We start from the raw sequence: 21,758 nt of genomic DNA, 5'->3' as shown, positions 1-21,758 counted from the left end.
GATAGTTCCTAGTCTTGTGTCAACCTTGATAAAAAAATGAAACAAAGGGTGTGAGCATAGTTCCTTGTCCTTTGTCAAACTCATTAAAAAATGAAACAAGGGTCATGAGCATAGTTCCTTGTCTTGTGTCAAGCTCATTACAAAATGAAACAAGGTCCCCTGGAGCAAAGTTCCAACTGGAGTCTTTGATTAGATCTCGTAAAATTCCAGTCGAGTCTTTCACTTGATTTTGTAAATGAACCTTCATTCCATCCACCTGATAGCCACGAGTAGTCTACTTAGGTGAATGCAATGAAGCTTGGGGGGCATGCACCTAGAATCGAGTCATCATGCTGGGGGCATGTAAACCAATCTCAAGCATAGTTTTTTGTTTCAAGATTGTGTAAAAATGAAACTGAATCCAAGCATAGTTCCCTATGGTTCAAGCTTGTGTAAAAATGAACCCATCTCCATTTTAACCGTCATGATTTCCATTCTATCAACCTCTTCCATCATATGACCCTTGGTTTTTCTCCTTCCATCGTCACTATCTGCTTGGCTGATCATATGCTTTCAGTTGGTTGTTTTACCCTTTTTGAGGAACAGTTGCAATGAGTGGTCTTATTATCTAGCCTCTTCACATAAATCAACATGTTTTGAGAAGTTCCAACATCACCGGAACTAGTTGCTATCCTAGACACCACTTGTTCCTCTAAGTGGAGTCCTCTTTAAGCTCTTTTCAGACTCTCAAAATATGAAAAGATTGTTGAGTGCTTGTTCTTTTCATCTCGTAAATGGATTGGAAACTACATCTACTCAGTATAAGTTTAACCCTTTTCCAGACTGAGATAAATTACTTACGAAAAAGGAATACATTGATCGAACATGGTCAATAGGTTCTCTCTTGTATTATTTTATGATTTTTTGGAATTGAGAGACAAATTTACGAAAAATAACTAGTGGAAGTTTTATTTTTTGTCCCTTTTCAAACTCTTTAAACATGAAAAGGACCGATTTTTCATTGTCGTTAAACTCGTTAAAATATTAAATAGCGACAAACTTGTCCATCATGACAAGACCAAGTTTCACCTTTGCTAGGCTTGTTAAAACATCACACAACGATGGATTCACTCGAAGGGTGGAATTATACTACAAGCATATGTTATCCTCCTCAAGCTTGTTAAAAAATAAAGAGGTACTGGTCAGGAATGATTGGGGAAAATGGGAAAAGCAATAAATTACTTTATGGTAGCAGGTCGCTCTTGAACATGACACTTCACTTCATCTCTGAGACTATTTGGGTTGGGTTATCTGCTTGATTGTTATCATAGCTATGGTCTATCACATCATCCATCAATTTGGTTTTGGGTTGATGTTGCCAATTCATTCAAGTGTCACCGACATGTTCAAGAGAAGTCACTTAGTGAAAATTCATCCTTTGCAATACTCATAAAACTTCATTTTCATGACCATCATTCCTGAACCTTGTGTCGTCAATCACATTTAGTCTCCAAAATCATTACACTTTTTTCATTTCGTTGATGGGGGATACATGAAGGTCCTACTGCGACGAGTCGCTTCTTTTTGAAATCAACACATTATCGAGGAAGTTGACTTAGAAACACCATTCCAGTACCTTAAGGCTTGCATACATCAATGGCAAGTTTCTTTCTTCCAGCGATAGGTTGATATCACTGGCCTTTGACCGAAAGACTTTTTATGGTGTTAGACATCAAAACATTTATTCACACCATGTAGAATGTACTGTAGTACCTTGAGAATAATCATCATTATCGGTGATCTCTCTCACGTCTGTTAACAACTTGCATCATTGGCTGGTAATCAGACAGTGTCTTCCCATGTTCGACTTCAGATAATATAGTCACATGGTTAGACTCGTACTTGAGTGAACAGTTGGACGAGATAGAAGACCCCGTATCTAGCTTCATCCATTCAAGCTATGATTTCAGGAGAGTACTAAATCATTTGTACAATGGCTTTACATGAATGGTCATCCTATCATGGGTCTATATCTGTAGATGACTATCTATGTACATGTAATGAAATGTTTATATGCTGAGTATGGGTATGCCTTCCCTCAGCAATACATGAAAGGTTCAAAATATCATGATATTATGTATTGTAATCGATACAGGTCACCTCCCGCTTCAAATCCTCTCTGTCACATCATAAATTATATCACTCGACATTATCTTTTTTGACTTCATGCTTTAAGGGGCAACTGTTACAGGTCTATTTGGGCACATCACTCCTGACATTTAGATCAGTACAATGCCTCCTCGGGACACCAGCACAGCCGTGGTCAGGGGTAACTACACTGCAGAGTAGGCAGGCCCATTCTAGCCTACACTGCAGTGCACTTAGGCCCTCTTTGACATGCATTGGGCAAGATTGAGTGAAATTTTCATATGGTTATGGGAATATTCCTTAATTCTAGATGATTCTAGAAGGATCCCATCTCTTATCTCCTCCTATGAGCTCGAAATTGGATTGGTTAAGGATCAATTAACCTCCTATCCTCTCATCCCTTGCTCCATGCAAACTAACTCCAAGTTTGGAAGGCCATTCAATACCCTCATTTATGACAAAACCACCTCCATTTCCTATAGATTGAGCACTCATCATAGTGATCAAGGGGCTAGAATCTGAAGTTTGTAAGGAAATTCTGTTGGTTTGAGAATTGAGTTCATGTCAAGCAATGTTATGCTACTAGATTGGTGTGCTTTTGATGTGGTGGGGGTTGGACTGAAGCTGGAGGAGTGGCACAAGATTGAACTGTATTAGGTGGTACTCTTCCTTCTACATTAATAAAAATTTTATTCCTTTTCTCATATTATTGTTCATATCTATGATGATTATGTGTTTCAATGTCTTCGATTCCATTGTTTTATAGTAGATAGATCATGTATTCTTTGATCGTTTGTTGTTTATGTTCTGTTGATACAAGTACCAATTGAGCGGGTTTAGTTCAAGTGGGAGTGACGAGAGTGATTCAAAGGGGATTAAAGAAGTGAAAGACTACAAGTAAGTTCCTTCATCTAATCTATCTACTATAGGAAAAGGTTAAACTAATTTCTTTCTATTGTTCTAGGTGTATCCACGCACCTAGGGAAAATGTGTTTATCCATAGATGCAAATTCCATATAACATGAACCAACCTTCCCTCCAGAAATTGTGTAATTCTATCTATCAGCCTACAGGGCTCCAGAATTGTGAAAATATGTTTGTCATGGTTCACTGGAAAAATTGTGCAATTCTTCCCAGTAGGACTTCTTAGCACAGAAATTGCGCAATCCCTCTAGGCAGCCAGGCCAGCTCCCTCCCAGTAATGCACATTTTTTCATCCCATCTGAGCAGACTGTTGCATGTGCAGTTGAGTTGAACAATTCCCTCTGGACCAAGGAAAACTAATTTGCATGCATGGGATGCTCCTCCTAAGGCAACTATCTAGTCAATTTAACGTCTTAAATTGCTCTACATAAATTATCAATCTGGGTATCGTAAACTGATGAAGTGTGGTGCACCATATGTGCTTAGTTAACCTTTTTCTTACTTTGTTGTTTTATATATTTTATTTTGTTTTGGGGTTTTTTTCTTGTTGATCTCCTAAAGTATCTAATGCAAATGGAAATCCTATTCTAAGGTCTTAAGAATACTTTTAAAGGTCAAGTATGGATGTAGATTTCAAGAAAAGGTCTGTGTTCCTAATGGTAACTTCCAAAACTTAACAATTCAAAAGATTTTGAAACATGTTATTGATGGAATTAGTACTTAAACAAAAGTGTAAGTATGCAGCTACTTCAATCAAGATAAAGATGAAATACTGATCATGAAATCACTGTCTCTGCTACTTGTCTAAATACAGAAATAAAAGTTAAGCTATTGCACTCAAAGAAATAAAAGATTGCAAGGAAAGTAAAACTAAAATAAAATTACACATTCATAATTCGATCCCTCGCCAGTAGTCCCACTATGGCTTTCAGAGGTAACCGTTAATGATATGATTAATTTAATATCTAATTGCAGAAAATGTAAAGCTAAAATCAGATCACATGAATTCATAGTCTGATCCCTCGCCAGTTAGTCTCGCTATGGCTTTCGGAGGTAATCATCAACAAATTGAGAAATCTGATATCTAATTGTAGAAAAGTAAACTTGAAATCAAATCACATCAATTCATAGTCTGACTCCTCGCTAGTTAGTCTCGCTATGGCTTTCGGAGGTAATCATCAACAACTTGAGCAATCTGATATCTAATTGCAGAAAAGTAAACTTAAAATCAAATCACATCAATTCATAGTCTGACCCCTCGCCAGTTAGTCTCGCTATGGATTTCGGAGGTAATCATCAACAACTTGAGCAATCTGATATCTAATTGCAGAAAAGTAAACTTAAAATCAAATCACATCAATTCATAGTCTAACCCCTCGCCAGTTAGTCTCGCTATGGCTTTTAGAGGTAATCATCAACAACTTGAGCAATCCGATATCTAAACTAACTAACAAAGCAAATGAATAAGACTAAAATCAAAGCATAACTGAAATTGAAAAGCTAGAAAAACAAAGTCAACAGAGAGGTAAATCTCATGTCACTATTTGATTCAAAAACATGTAAAGAAAAACGAATCTACAATCAACCGGTTGAACACACTTGCATGAATTAAAATTGCATGAATGAAAAATCTAATCTATCAAACTTGAAAGCAATCAAATAACAAAATGAAATCAAAGAAAAATTACAAAATGAAATCTACTCTACCTTACATTCTAATATGCTCCATGAAATCTACTACACATCTCCTTCCATGTTGAGAACATCAAAGCTTTATTCAAATTCTTCAAAATTACAAAGTACAACAAAGCTTTCCAAAGCTTTCCAAAGCCATCTCACAAGCTAACAAGCTAAGACTTAAGAACTCACAAGCTAAATACTAAAAGCCAAGCCAAGCTAACAAATGAAGGAGAGAGATCTCCTATTTATACAAAAATATGAGAAGCCATCTCATTAATGAGAGTCCATGAATCTCTCCCTCTACCTCTAGAGTCCTAATCAAAATAGGAACTGATAAGACACATGTCTTCTTAGAGTTACAATATAATTAGTAGATGTGACACATATCCTCATGATCCCATGATTCTTTCCACTCAAATTTGAATTTGGCCTTAGAGTGCCACATAATGGTCTTCTAGAAGCCTCCTTTCAACCTACACATATCAACAATCTCAACCCATTTGTTAGGTATAAGCATATGCACATTATTTTCTAATTTTTAACCACAAATTCACTTAAAAAGGCTAAGAATTAATAAAGTTTGGAAAAACATAAATGTGGCCCAATGATAATGAAAGTGGGATGAATGTAATGACATAGTAGTGAAATGGAAGTGAAATGGAGGTGATATAATGGACATAATAGTGAAAGTGTAATGGAAATGAATGACATTTTCAAGACCCAACATACCCCCCAACTGAAGTTATTGCATGTCCTCATGCAATATATATTACATTAACTCTTTTGATCCTTGAGCTTTGGCTTAACTTTGCATGATATCATTTGATAACTTCATATTTTTGCAAAGTGTTTTACTTGAATAGCAACATGGTTGGTTCTTGTGTTACAACAACTTTTTTTTTTTTGTTGCATTCTATTTTGATCTTTGAACTTTGCATAATGATATTTTAATCATTGTTTCAAAGTATATCTTTATTGGATTGCATGATGGTTGGTTCTTGTGTGACAACCATGATTTTGTTTGTATCCAATTTATCCTTTAAGCACTTTTTCAAAAGCCATTGTATGCTCATAATAGCAATGTAATAATTAATATATGTTGGAAGTATGTGGGCTCCTGAATATGATATGGATATGGAAAAATATGAAGATGAATGTATCCCCCCCCAACTGATGGTATTGACAATTTTATGAAATGAGGAAGAGAAATGTTTTTCCAACAATTATCATTCTAGATTTTTATGGAATTCTATGGTCAAAAGTTAGAAAATGACGTACCTTCACTTACCCTTTGGAATGGATGAGTTGTATGTGTGGTGGCTGAAAAATTCTAATCATCTTCTTCTTCAAGTGGCTGAACAAGAGGAGTCATGGATAGAGAGATAAGATGACTTTTTATTGCTTCTACTAAAACTTGTTGAATCTGCTCCAAAATGCTGAAAATAATAGTCTTCATGTCTTCAAAACTCATTGGCACAATTCCTACTATGTGAAAAGATGTTCTGATGTCGAACACAATAGGAAATTTTTGACTTAGTGACCATTAATGGATGCCACTAGTCAACACGAGAACTCTCACCATTGATGACAATGAGAGTCAAGATTCCCAAACAAATCTTGCTAGGTACGAATGAATTTGCCGATGTCGAGTCACCTAGAAGATCTAAAGAACAAGGAAAATTAATGTATTCCCATTGTTTTTTGGCATGAGAACTTTCCATTAAGGCATGCAAGCCTCAAGGTGTCTTTACAAAGAACTTAGACTCAAAGGACTATGGACTCAATAATTTGCATTGAAGCAGGGCTTATTTGTGAAATGAAAATGACAGGAAATGAAAGATGAAAATGGAAGATCGCAATGGAGAGTAGAAATGTTAATGGGCAATAAGAATGTGAATGAGCCTCTTGCTTTTATTTGTGGGTTATGAATGGACAAAAAGAGATGGAAAGTGTATGTGAATGTAAATGGAAAATATGGAGTGAAATGAAGTGAAAGGTTTATTATGAGGTATGGATGTGATGGAGACAATAGTATCTGAGAGTTTTTCAAGTTTTTGGATCTGATTTTACATCAGCATATTTTCTCTTTGTTGCTGATCATCCTCTTATGAAACAAATTGGTCTCTTAGAGAGACACCATTCTCTTGTAGTCATTTGTCCTTCCTCCTAGAACCTGCAAAAAAGAACTAATACTTCTTCTACAATGGAATGTAAGGTTATCAAAGGAGAGAGGTGATCAATCTCTCTAGTTATGATATTTACACACAAGACTAAGAATTTGTATTAATGAAACAAGTTCTCAGAGGAAGAATCAAAAGAATTTATACCTGCTTTGGAATTGGACTTTAGCTGTAGAATGTCGACGGTTTCTGTAGCTAAAAATCTCGAATAAAAAGTTAGCCATTCATCTTTCATCATCATTCTAAAATTAATCAATACCTTCAGTAAAGTGAGAAAATAACTTATTCATTTCATGGATTCAAAATTATTATTTTTTTTTCTTGACATGCAGTGACTTAGTGTGGCGACTTAGTGTGGCTTACTGTTCTTGTTCTTTCAAGTCTTTTGGAATACAGTTGTGCACTTATGCAATGGATACAAAATCACAACATACTGAAAATGATGAATTATAAAATCATTATTTTTATAAGAAATTTCTCTGAATTGGTAAGAGGACGGAGGGAAGGACACACTTACCCATTATCTTTCGCTATCATTGTTCTACTAACTCTGCTTTGATTGGTTATCTTTATCATGTTGGTTCCTTTTTAATCCTCTTTGATTATTATTCAGGAATAAGAGTGTTATCACAAAATCACTACTGAGGGCTGCAACCAAGCAAGATTTCATGTAACTATTTCAACCTATCTTTAGACCAAAGATTAGCCTCTTTGATCAGAGAGGGCTCTCTCACAACTCTTGATAAAATCCTTCAAACACTAGATGGCTAACTCTTTATTCACTTATGAAAGCATAACTGGTTGGAAACACATCAAACTGGCTCTCATTGGGCTATGGAGTCTATAATATTAAGTAAACAAGGAAAACACAGTGATCTCATGGAAATCAAGGCTTTTAGCATTACATGTCAAACATACTCCACCAAAACATAGCTTGTTGAATACACAGGAAGTCAGAGCATATAATTATGAATTCTGAGTGATTGCATTACAACAAGACTATAAAAGAACATAAACTATAAAACACCATCACTACATTTGAACATGACAATCCTTCGAGAATCTTGAGAAGAGAATAACTCTGTTTTACTATTACTGTCAAAAAAGGTCTTACAATGGCCCAAAACAACACTGTTTTTCTATAAAGTATCCAACCCTTTTTACATCCTACATTGATCCATATATAGGCAAGCAAACTAAACCACCTCGAGCTTCCTCCTCCAGCATGAGGGGAGCCTCGAAGGTGGCTATTAACTATTCCTACATGCTATTTAATTAATGCATTTATTACAAAGTGCTGAAATGTAATTGCACACAATCCTAATCAAACTAAAACATTAATTCCTTTCTCCTCGTATGCTTGATACTTTTCTGGCTCTTGACACATGTCCTTTTGCTATTTGAGTTTGAGATGGCTGAGGGAACATTCACCGAGCAAGCTGGTCTCGGATGCTAGCTATATAGACCGCCTATTAATTGGTTAAGATGATCACCCTACATCCACGGTCTCTGTCTCCCAACATTCTCCTGAAGTATAGCAGCATGTTCCCAAATCTTTTAATAACTCCGGGTATGGAATGATGCCAGGTTTCTGATGTGTTGTAGGTGGTATTGATAGACAACTGTTTTTCTTCCTCAACTCCCGCTCACAGTGTCGCACTAGCTGCTCACAGTATCACACTAGCTGTCCTGCGCTTAAAATCATCACCTACAGCAGTTTCGTAGCGTGCTACGAAACTGCTGTGTGATTTAAAAACACAGTCCTCCTCACTAGTTTTCTGCTAACACTGTGCTACATTTATTAATAACCTCCTCATTCCAACAAATGAACAACAATTTGCAAATAATCCTGTTTAGCTGCCAGGCTTTAATGTCAATAGCTTTTCCTAAAAACAAACTCAAACAGCATGCCCGGATTCCTCTGCTTTCTGGAGATACTTTGGCTGGAACATAGTTTACTAGTTTAGCATTTAGTCCCAGCTCTCTTTCCTCAGTCTTCCAACTCGATCTGAAACACCTACAAACAAATCATCAAAGTTTGCCAAAGAGAATGATGATGAAACATTTGTAAATTCATTGTCTGCTATGTCTAGCTCCTGAAAGAGGAACAATAGAGAATCCTTCTAGAAATATAGTTTTTCTTGGACAAACTTATATTCTGCTTCTTGAGATTTTGTTTTTAGACCATGAAGAACTTGGTTAATTTTATTCTCAAATTTCAGCGCTGTGATATGAACCAGTGACTTAAATAAACCCGAGGATCCATTTATTTCTTCTGGAAGCAACCTCGATCTGCTCTGGAATATATCACGAACAAATGAACTTCCTTTCTGAGAAGTCACATCAGGTGGAGTATTTGCTGTTTGGGAAAAGATCATAAGGTTGGGTACGAGTTTCAAATGAATCGCCAAATGGAGATTCACTTGTTTCATTGTCTTAATCTCTATGGTTTGCAAGAGATACAAGGTCAATATTTAGAGGCTCCACCTGATAGTTAACCCTTTGAATAGTATTGTCTTCATCCTAATAACAAGCATTAGATCTCTGTATTCTCCATCTTTATATTGTGAATCATCATCTGCTTGCCCATCCAACATCCTTCAGATATAGGAAACAGGTTCATCATTTTCTTCATAAACATCATCACTGGCGACTTCTGAGAGCATTTCTTCAAAACATTCATCCCATGTCTCCTCCTGACCTTTAGACTTCCCAATGTTGGCGCATGCATCAATAGCTGCAAGAGCCTCCAGCTTGCAAACATTCTCGAAATATATTCATCTGATCCAGCTTCCTTGAATTGAATTCATTTAATATTTGGCAAAAGATAAAAGGCATTTTTAAAAAATTACAGTGTTTCTCACTGAAAAGCCTGATACAATCATCAGATGCTTCACTGTCAATAAAACCGTTCTTTGACCAGTGAACTGAGAATGTTGTTCGGTCATGATATCCAGAAATGAAGCGAAGATGTTTCCAGGGCCCATTATTTCCATTTCTCTCTGCTGGGTTTATGCTTGCATCTCAAACCATCAATGTTAAATCATCGCTGCAAGAGACCATTCTGTCTCTGGAAAAGTCAAAAGAAACCGCCCACAGTGTTGATGTATGGCCGCTGACAGAATTTCCCAATGTTTGCAGGCATGCTTAGTCACCACCGTCTCTATCGTTTGCCCAAAACTTAATACATCTCAGGGTGGAACGGAAATTCTCAATTTTGGGTACCAACTGAAGTATCCGTGCGATAACTCAAGGGAACATTTGCATTCTTCACATATTGAACCTCTGAAACTTCTTGTGTGTCCTTAAAACAATGAAATGTATAACCTGGTCCAACACACAAAGTATTAACATCTGCTTCTGGTCCATGTACCCCTAACTGATAAGACTTCAGAATTGAATATTTTTGCATTACTGCTCGATTCCCATCAAGGCACCCGAATACTCTGCACTTGGTTGCGGCAATTTCATGACAATTTGGTTTCTTTATCGGCATATATACATCACAAGCCTCTTTCTTTGTAAGAACATGTGAAGCCGTATGTATATGAGTCACATTTGGTAACTGTAATGGTATTGTTTATTTATAATGAGAAGCATATACATTTGAGGATGCCAAATGTTATCAGAGATTATTTATTAGATGCTCTGCACATGCCTCTCTGATCTGCGCAACAAATTTACAATCTCCGAATGTTATCTTAGAACAAGACAGGTGTGCCGCCATGTCACCGACAATACATCATTAATTAAAGAATTCGAACTTGCCACAGGACCAAGGGACTCTTTTCAAGACTGAACAAGAGGAACGAAAGTGACCAAGTCATGCTTGAGAACGAAAATACACCAGATCAGGAGAATTATCATGCCGCTGTCCGTTATGATAAGCAACCCAGCGATTAACAACAGTAGCCATGGAATAGGTTATGGAAAAAAAAATGATTGTGATGATTTGAAATAGGACTTTGGGGTCATTCATGACTTTTAACGCAGCGCAGCCTATCGTGAGAGCCTGCTTCATCCAGAATTTCACTTCTCATTTCTCAATGACAACTTTTACATCGCTGGCTTTTCATATTTATCAAAACTTATCAAACAAATACCATGAAACCAACCGAAAACATGTCCAACACATGCACAGCCTGTCCTTCCTTTGCGTTTGCTCCATCAATGTTTTCTCTGAACCATTGAATAATGGCTGCTAATTAATATGCTTGCTTGCAACTGACAAAGACATGTTTGTTTGCAGGTGCCCTTTAAAAGGGTGCGCATCCTCGGAAGCTGACTGCAAAATTCTTTTATCACCCATTTACGAGTTAAAATGTTGTTTAAATACACCCTGTTCTTCATCTCAAATGAAAAGTCAAAATTTCCCGTCGAAGGTGAAGGTAGGGTCTGAGAATTGGCATTGCATATTCCTAAGCTTGAAGGTGATGAATAGTATCCAAAATGACCAACCCAACCTTGAAATATTAGAAAGGAGTGTTACACATTCATTTGTTTCAAGTCTGTCAACTGTGATTTACCTGAATTGAACAGGGAAGATTTCAGGAGCCCATCAACTCCAACTGATACCATGAAACTTTCTATAAGAATGGCAAATTTACATAGCCCTTGTTGTTCGTTGTGTCTTCCCTGTTTTGTAAAATCCATAAATCAGAGCATTGTATGCAAACAATATCAAAGTTATATCCTTTAGTCAACACTAGACCTTTAAGCACCTCAACCTCATCCACAGCAGTTGTAGCCAGTATACCATAGGCGTGCTTAGAATTTGGGCCTTCACTGAAAACTTCGAGCAAATCCCTAATTTCGTAGCGCAGCCAGTGCAAAGTCAGTGCTTTTGCTACGAAATCACTAAAATAGATGGCGCTGCGAAACTGCTAAAAGAATTCAGGCGCTGCGAAAACACCCGGTCTTTAAGCTAGACCAAAAATTTTGACAACAGCATTTTCAGTGATAACAAAGAGCAAAGGGTTTATATCTTCCTATTGAGATGTTAAGACTTCTTCTACCATTCCTACTCTTAAGGAGTGTTGAACCACCCTTTGTGTATAAATGGGAAAGTACTTTATGAAAAAGAAATAAAAAAGAGCAAACAATGATGTCTTAATGACTTGTTTATGTAAGTTGTCAAATGCAGGATAGGGGGTCTCATCAAGAGCCACCCTACCATGATCATGAGGAAGAAAGTGAAGTGGCATTCCCACTATGGCCACCACACCAGGGATATGGTCCAAAAGGTATATCAAATAAAGAACCCTTGGAACAAGATGTCTCATCACGAGCCAGCCTACCCACCTTTTTCTCCTTCCTCGTGAATGGCATTATGGCTACCTAGTCACCAAGCCAGCATAATGGCCTACATTTTGACATCGCACAACATTTCCTAAGCATACACAAAGGATCCTGGTTCCATGGGTGAAATAAACAACTCTGCCAAGGTTATGGACACTTGTCGATAGCAGAGCACTGTTAATGGTATTGAAGTCACATTATTTACACCAATAGGTAGTTATCAGCACCCTTCTGTTTCTTATACCTTAGTAATAATCACATAAGAAGAATGTATATTATTTTCCGAACCATACAATGCATGTAAATCTATTATCACCAATCATGACAAAACAATTGACAATGACCGCATGAGACTCTGTATGCACGGTAGATGTCCTATCCTCCTAGCCTCGCATCATATCACAACAGTCTCTTACGTATTAAGTGATCCAACTTTACACTTCGATTTCGGTAATCTGATACTTTTGTAAACATGGCATATTGCCATATGTTGTTCCTTTATGAATCTGCTTCAGAATAGAATGGCATGCCGCTCCTTTATTTGATGATCGGGACGACCTATCACATTGCGCGGGGGGGGGGGAGGTTAACCTCATCATTCCCTGGATTACGTGTCAGACGGCTATTCGGGAAATTGCGTACTTGGGAATGGCACGGCTCAATAGTATACTATTTTTTATTTTTTCATGGCTTGCTGTTCCTAAGCCATTTCCATAATATGCTCCGCGGCATTAGTAAAGCCCTTTAGATTTTGAGTGAGTCTTGCGTCTATCAGCCTCTCTGTGTTTTAACAGTGTGAACAACTGTTGTTCCATTGTCAAATTTTGAGATTTTACAGGGAAACCATAAACATGGGAGGAAGATCGATTCAGAGAGAACCACAGGCGTTAACAGTCTCTGATGCTGCACAGGAAATCCTGGCAAGAGCAGGGTGGTTAACTTATCTCAATCACTTACAGGAATCCAATGAGACTGTAGCAATTGAATTCTTGCAGAACTTGCAAGAGGATCACTCCATAGTGAGGGGAGACACATAACAGTCATCGATGACATAATCACAGAAGTCTCGGGACTGCCAGCGATTGGACCTGTATGGACGTTAAAGAAGGAGAGATTGTAGAAGATCATAGAAACCTTCCAGGAGGAAGGCCAGAGCCTGAAAATTAGAGGAAAGGGGGTTCTACCAGCAACATTAGGAGAACCATGGGCGGAATTGGCGAAGACCATTCAAAGCTACATCACCTGTGAAGGAAGAAAAGATGTGGTAAGACCACGACACCTTAAACTTTTAGCTGTATTAAAGAAAAAATGCTCTATAAATTTACCTGCATTTTTGAATTCATTACTTCATGACATTGCATGGAGCATGAAAAAGGCACAACATGTAGAATCAATTGTTAGTCATCGTGGATTGATACGGTTAATAGTTAGCCATAGCCTTACCCAGCAGCAGAGCAGCTCGGAAGAGCTAATTGCCATGATAGATGGAGGATTGACCATACCCTCCCCAAAACGGAAACATGCCACCAGTACACCTAAGCGTCCAGAAAAAACGAAGGAAATCGGTCTGGCTAGCATGGCTAAAAGGGAGGCTGGAAAATTCCCAAGGAGATACCAGCCAACCTGTAGAGATAGACGATACAGGGGATGAGCAACCCCCACGATTAGAAGGAGAAGTCAATGAGAAAGGAATGCAGGAAAATGAGGAAGGAGAAATGGAGGAAGAAACCGAGCAACTTGAGCAGGAGGAGGAAATGGAACAGCAGGAAGGCAAAATATTGCAGAATCCATTGAGAGAAGATGAATTGGCCAAAATGTTTGCCAATATGGGAAAATATGGCCAACCTTCCAGCCCATCAGATCTCCATGCTGAAGAAGAACCAAAAGAACACTCTGCTTAGGATAGAAATGCACCTGAAGAATTACATGCTGAGGAGGTAGAAAAGGAGAGTTAGCCTGTTCATGATGGAAGTACGACGGGAGAAAGAAGTGATGCAGAACATGAACAATCAGTTCCTAGCCAGACTACACCAGAAGAAATTCTGGAAGAAGGGGAGGCGGAAAAATAAGTCACCCAAGGAATAACAGAACCAGCTAGGGTTCTTGGCCCTGAGCAACCTGAGCAGAGTAATGAAGAAGCCCCACAAGGAGAAAACCGGGGAATTAATCGAGATAATGGTCCAGGCCACAGTGAACAGTTTGCTGTTCCTTCTAAGGAAATTGAGGAAATTAAGAAATTATGGAAAGAACAGCAAAGAATACTAAATGTGATAGTTCAACTTCGACAACAGATCATGATTTTGAAATTAATGAAAAGGGTAAAAAGGACTTCGAGAGGGAAACATGCAACCACTCCAGCAAAACCCCTCAAGACGAAGGATCGGAGGACCAGAGTCCATCCTGTTGTTCAAAACCCTGTCAAAAAGCGGGCTACTGTCCCAAATGTTGTTGAGGAGCAGTCTACTATTCAAAATCAAAAGGAACAGCATTTGGCTGTTACCCATGTTGAAATACAAACAAATGATATATTGACCTGTGATAAAGAAATTTAGACAGAAGCACAACCCTCGGGAGAAATACGGGCCATGAACGCAAGACAATGCAATAGGAAAATTCAGGTAAATCTCCCGGTCTCCACCACCGTATGGGATAGTGATCCGAGAACGGTAACCCTACGAGAGGGTTTGACGCAAGCTCAACAAGAAGCAGAAAAGCTCATAGAGAAAACAGTCCCTCGAGAAAGTTATGAAGAGCTACAACAACAACTAAGGAACGTCAATCCATCCGAAAGCCAGGCCTTTGAAGGGTGGCGAAGGGAAGAAGAAAAAGTCGCGAAGGTAACTCGTAGGTTAGATATAGTTGTCAAGCAGATGGATACCTTATGTTCTTTGTACAATGACGTCCTAGCATGTAGAGCCCCTGCTAAGAATTATGCCTTTTTTTTAATGGAACGATATTTGCAATTGAAAATAAAGGCTGTTAAAGCAGGTGCTCCTATACAAATTAATACCATCGATGATTTTATAAGGTAAAAGTTCAAAGATTACTGTGTGAGTTTTATTTGCATAACCTTGTATTAGACCAGGAGACCGAGCTGAACCCTGGCCCTTTTGTTGGGGATATCCAATTACAGGCATTTATTTCATTTGGGGTTAATCAAATTAAATGGCTTAAAGCCTATAATGCTTTCCAAAGGCAAGAAAACGGATTAGACTTGTGGGTAAGAGCTGAGACTAGGGATCCAGAACAGTTGTGGAGAGAACATAGGAACCTCATGAAGACTCCAGGTGTAATTGAAGCATTAGGACCCATTCATACAACAGTCAATCGGCAAGGAATAGAATACTTTTTCACTATTAAAGACCTTTCCATTGATGCGGCTAATTTTGATATCAGATCTCTAATCCGAATATCCAACTCAGGGAACCATTTAAGTATGAAAATTTTAAGTTAGCCGCCAACCGCTTGCACCTTTATGGTGAAGTTATTTTGAGGGCAGGGCCATCTTCGTTAGGATATAGGTTCCAAAGTCCAATCATTTGGCACCCTGCACCTGGATACCAAGCCCTGTATGAGATGCCTGAGGGTCAGACAGGCCATTTCTTTGAACACCTAGTTATGCATCATGGCTGTAGACCTCCACATGAGATTCCATCTCCAGCCTACTCTCTCACTGTCTTACATGTCAACTACAATGTTTTCATGAGGGCATGAAAAAGGGTAAGCAGGGGGGTTTGTGGAGTACTAAAGAAGGTATGTTTTTGGTAATTATTTCAGCATCTTTTCATTAGAACTTACAAACCTTTTGCATCATGAACTAGGTAAATGATAAGGAATTGTAATAAAACCTGTGAGATTAATGTGAAAAACAAAAAAACTGACAATTGTCATTTTCTTATGCAGGAAGAAGGAAAAACGAAAGACTATCATTCCAAAGGAAAGAACAAGGTCGGGTTAACTGTTGTCCCTTTGACAGGGAACCGTATGAAAACAAGGCAAACCAAATCAAAGCATATCAGCCCTGGAAAGGAAATGGAGATATCGGCTTGGTGCAAGAAAGAAAAGAGATAACAGAGGACTAACGGTTCGGTGAATCCCTCAGGATCCTTTGATCCTGAGGGATCGCTGCTTTAACTATTTTTGCACCTAGACATCTCCGCCTTCACCATTATAAAAAGGGGCAACACTGTTAGCCCGGGGAGTCTGTTATGTTTTATGTAATTTCTCTTAAGATTGAAACTTTGATCATCGAGTCTTGTTGAGAACTGATCTACTGTAATTCTGTCTTATGCATTAATACAAGCTCGGTTGCTATTTCATCTCTGAGTCTGGAAAAACTTCAAGCGGTGTACCCCTAGAGGCTAAGGGCCCAGCCCTGGAGGACACTTGCTCCTGTACTATTACTTTTGGTTTATGCGTGGTTTTCTTATCAGCGTTATTCGGTAATATGATATGTTCTGTTAGTTTACATCACACACCCTGTTATGTTTGATTTTTTGAAGTTTCTGAAGACAGAACCATTGTATTAACTTTGCAACGTATTAATGTTCCTTTAAATGCTGATATAATATCGCCAGTCTTTACAAAATACTGTTACTATTCAATTACAAAGTATTTGTACTGTACACTTATTTCATTAGTATTACTGAACTCATCTTAGGGATTATGTTCTTTGCAATTGTTGAATCTATAGACATTGTTGTTCCATTATGAAATACAATCGTATTCTTTATAACTAAGATTGATAACTGGATTACCAAGATCAGATTACTATTAAGGTGTGCCGTGTGCATGTATGTATGGTTTTCAAGCGCTGTTCTATAGTCCATGTTGTTCCATTTTTGTGTGTTGTTCAATTCATCCTTAAAAGTGAAGGATTATCATTTGATTCCTATAGGACACGATTATTGCATTTGATCTTGTAGACTAAGGTGTTACTGCTTGTTAGACTTAATTGCTGTTACAGTTTCCTGTTTGCTGTTCCATTTCAGGTTTACTATTCCATTTCTTATTTGTTGTCCTATTTCTTATCTACCATTCCATTTCCTGTCATTTGCGTTATTGTGTGGTGTGAAGAGCAATCTAAGGCTGTAGTGAGCATTGACATTTACTGTTTGTCTCCCAGGTTGATGATTTGTTCCCTGATTTCCTTTAGTTCCATCAGTTTACAAAGTGATGAGTTATTGCTACTGAACCCTTGACTGATAAATTGCTTATTTTTCTGAATGCATGGTTTAGTCTTTAAAAGTAGTTTGATGTAAACAAACATCTGTTTACTCTTGTATTTTTGAGCACTGTACTACTAGCATTACTCTGGAAAATGATAGCCTCAGACTGAGACACTCTTTGAAATAACAAAATGTTCCTGGATTAACAAACTAATGTGAGGTAATTAGAGGTGAAAGAGACCCTTTTTATAGCTCGACAGGTACCTCAATGATCCTGCCCCTATTCTAGCCTTCTTGGGACTATCACTCCACATCACCCACCTCCTACCTAGAGGTATGGATGCATGTGTTCCCTCTGCCCACTTGGCTTGAAATTCCCCCCTACTGGAGGTCTCTGCATGAGTGAATGCCTCCACTCGATCTCCTCTCGCTTCTCCAGTTGTGGCTGCTCCACAACCTCCTGAATCTGCTTCAATAATTGTGGTTCCTTCACAATTGTCTTAGACTTCTTCTGGCACTACCTGTTCAGAGGTAATGTACTCTCCCTCTCAACCACCGAGTCTCCATCAGTTGCCTTGCTCCTCAAGGCTTTGCATACATCTTGAACCTCAAGAGCATACAGTTTCTTGACTCGTGAACTGATCTGCTTCACCTATCTCATGGTGACGTGTCTAATGAAAACCTTTCCCTTACTGAAGACTACATCATAGCCTTTGTCTTCCAGCGTTGTGATCAATACCAAGTTTTTCTTCAATCCTGGCACATACTTCACACCAGTCAAGGTAATGCGAGCTCTATGCTCCCTCTGAAAAACAACCATGCCTACACCTCAGACACTATACTTTTCATCATTACCCATCACTATGAGTATCTGGAGATCTTTCTCCTCCAAGGTACTGAAGAAACTCTTGTCGCCAGTCATGTGGAATGAAGCTCCACTGTCAAGAAACCAACTGCAACCCATCATTGATGAAACCATACATGCGAATAAGGTGAAATCCAATTCGAACTGTGAGGCCAATGCCTCACCTTCAGATCCTTCTAAGGATCCCTTCTTGGATTTCTTTAGTGGACAATTTGTAGCAAAATGGCCGACCTCATGACAATGAAAGCATCACACTTTTGATTTGTCAAACTTCTTCCCACCATGGGAAGAACTCGATTTGGGATGAAAAACCCTCTCCTTCCCTTTCTTTGTGTTGTGGAGGTAAATCCTCTCTGCGGACAGAGATGATCCCTACTAGCCCAGACCGGGTCTAGCAACAATCACATAATGCTATCACGCAAGTTCCTAATTGCAAATAAAAAGTGGATGGTGAGAACCTACTTGGATTCCAACGCTAGTGTTCGTAGAAGAGATGTCGCTCTCGTTCCTTTGCCTCGACTGGTCATGATCCCCACGATCTCCGTGATTGGACACCTGCACATGCAAAGGACAACACGAATACAAGCATAAAATCTAGTAGATGCAATTATATATATGTTAGAAAAGATATAACTCAACATCAAACATAAGACAATGAGAGTGGAACCATAATGATAGTCATCTATTATTGATAAATAACAAAGAAGAATACAACCATTGTTCTGACATCAAATCCTCCTTTGGCTGGGTAGTCAGCTACACAAGTCTTGCAAAGCTTGTTGGGATAGGAACAAGCCTCTCCCTCTTTGGGTGACAAGAATCTCCTTACTTAGATTTGGCCTTATGGGTGCAAAGAAGGCTTTTGCAGCTTCAAACTCTTGAACTCATGGTATTCTCTATCACTATGCTAGAATTACTGACTAGAACTGGCTTGCTCAAGGCATAGAGACAAGCTTTTATAGATAGAGAGGAAAGAGATAGGATCAACCACATTATTCATGGGATTAGGTTTATCACTTAGAAACTTCCATGAAAGGTGGCAAACCACTTCCCTTCTATGGAGATTCGAAGCGAAACCATCCTAGCTCAACATAGATTCAGTTGGTGGATGGGTTAAGGAGAACCTTTGGAAGCTTGTTCGTTGAAAACTTTACTCAATTCGGTTGGTGCGAGTGCGACTCTGAGACAGAGCACCAATGGCGCGCCCTCTTTAGAGGATTTCCCCCATTGGCGCGGGCAGTACACTGTGGACCCGCGCTAATGCAAAAAGAGTTGTTTCCATGGATATTCTGCAGGAGATGTCTTCAGGGCATATGAAGCTCATACTTAGAGGAATATGATGCAAGTGGTTTCAGGTCATGTCACTTCTCACAGGTCCTGGAATGAGTCCTCCAGTGTGCGGGAGAGGGGTAACAGGGACGGTGACAAATGGTGACAAATTACTATGTAACACTTTGCCTTACTCGCTAAGGCACAATTTTCTTCATCCTCCTTGGATGAAGAGCCATCTCTGGTGCTTCTCCTTATCTCCTCCTGCATCAGATCCGACCAAAGTCGTTCCTAATATCGCAGTTTCTCTCTTCCATTTACCGAGCCTTGGTAGTTATGCCAGCTCTTAGGAAGACTGAGGAGAGCAAGACTCACCATGTCATCATCGGCTATTGTGATCCCTACACTTCGAATCTCATCCCTGTAGGTGGTGAGCTTGTTTAAATATGTAGAGATCGTGTCACCCTTTTCACACTTAATTTTCCAAAGCTTGTCTTTCAGCGCCAGCTTCCTCTAATCACTGCTGTTCTGATATAGATCTTTCAATGTTTTCCAGATCAAAAATGTTGTCTCCTTCCCATGGAGGCTCGAGACAATGTTGTCTCGAACTCCCTCCAAGAGGATTCTCCTTTCTCTAGACACACATTTCTTCCATTCCACCAATTCTGTAGCATCAATTGCTGTCGGCTTGGGGACTTATTGATCAATGAAGTCCTTTAGACCGTTATCCTCTAATACTAATTCCATGTGATCCTTCCAGGCTATATTATTCAAGCTTCCATCAAGTGCATACTCGAGTCTTAAACCGTTGAATGCCATTGGTGAAATTGAGATGTGATAAGAACTCAATTTCTATATTGAGGAACCTCAAACTTCAAACTTCTCCCTTCTTTGTATACTATTCTTTGCTTTGATAAACTTGGCTCCGATACCATGTAGAAATTCCCACTATAGATCAACATATTATGCAATATACTAAAGCAAAATACAAGATCTACTTATACAACAAACTTTGCAAAAGCTTAATCGAATATGAGCAAGATCAATTAGAACACATATAATTGAGAATGAGAAATCAATCACACATAAACACAGAAGAATAACCTGGGGAAAGCCTCAGCCTAAAAACCCAATCTTTGTATTATCATACAAGTGGAAATATGTTCAATATTACAAAAAGAATCAACTCACAAGCTATCCTGCTCTCTCTGTAATCAAACAATACAGGTCACAGACTGAATAGACACTAGATATGCCTTTCCTCAACCCTCCAAGCCTCCTATTTCCTTGCGCAGTTTTTCTTGGGGTCCAATGGTGCCACTTGTGTGATTGGCCTCATCACACACTCACTAAACTGAAGAAGTAATTGCACAATCCTCAAGGAATGAATTCCTTCTGCATGCAAGAGATATTCACAATGGAATATTCCTGCAACTGATAGTACATTGTCCCTCCATCTGATCTCAACTAGGTCTCTATCTGAACTGACATGCATGAGTTATTTATGAGAGAATATTCAGTTATCTGAAGTGCAGTAGTTATGTGCATGCATGCAATAACTAACTGAACTCACAATTAGTTCAACAAACTATTTGAACTAATCTAATTGCACTTGACTTAGTTAACTGAGCCAGCTAAGTACAACTCATACTTATCTCTTTAACTGATGGATAAATTCCTCAATCAATGGAGAAATTGTTGCATGTACCCACATAGACTTCATGTTTGATTTTCTACAACTAATTAACTCAAGATGAATTAATTAATTATTTTACAAACAGCTGCTAAGATCAAATTCGAATTTTTACTTCTCTATTTTAGTTCAGGGACTAACTAAAATTGGAATCCATCCTGAAATGCTATTTATATCAAAGCTATTTTTAACACTTCCATTTTTCATTCCTTGTTGCTATGTCCAACATTGGTACTTGAAATGCTATTTATAGCAATGCTATTTTTAGCATTTCTATTTTTACCATTTCTTGTTACTATTTTCAACAAATTGGAATATTCTTGTTGCCATATTTCAATAATGAATTGATAACGATAAATAAATAATTTAAGAAACACTAAACAATCAAGGCAAAAGTAGGGTTAGGAGGAGAAATACAATTTGATTTCAGAACCACAAAAAACATTGATCTTTCAGCAAGCAAAAACAGATGCAACTTTGGAAAAATCAAGCCAAAGGTGGGTTTTTTAGCCTAAGAGGAATCAGCATAGGCCAGAGTGGGAGACAATGCTTTG

This window comes from Pinus tabuliformis, chromosome 5_1 (genome assembly GCF_031772625.1).
Source record: "Pinus tabuliformis cultivar Carrire ecotype Pingquan chromosome 5_1, CPIR1, whole genome shotgun sequence".
Taxonomy (NCBI): Eukaryota; Viridiplantae; Streptophyta; class Pinopsida; order Pinales; family Pinaceae; genus Pinus; species Pinus tabuliformis.
The sequence above is the reverse complement of the archived record's forward strand: the minus strand, read 5'-3'. Positions refer to the sequence as shown.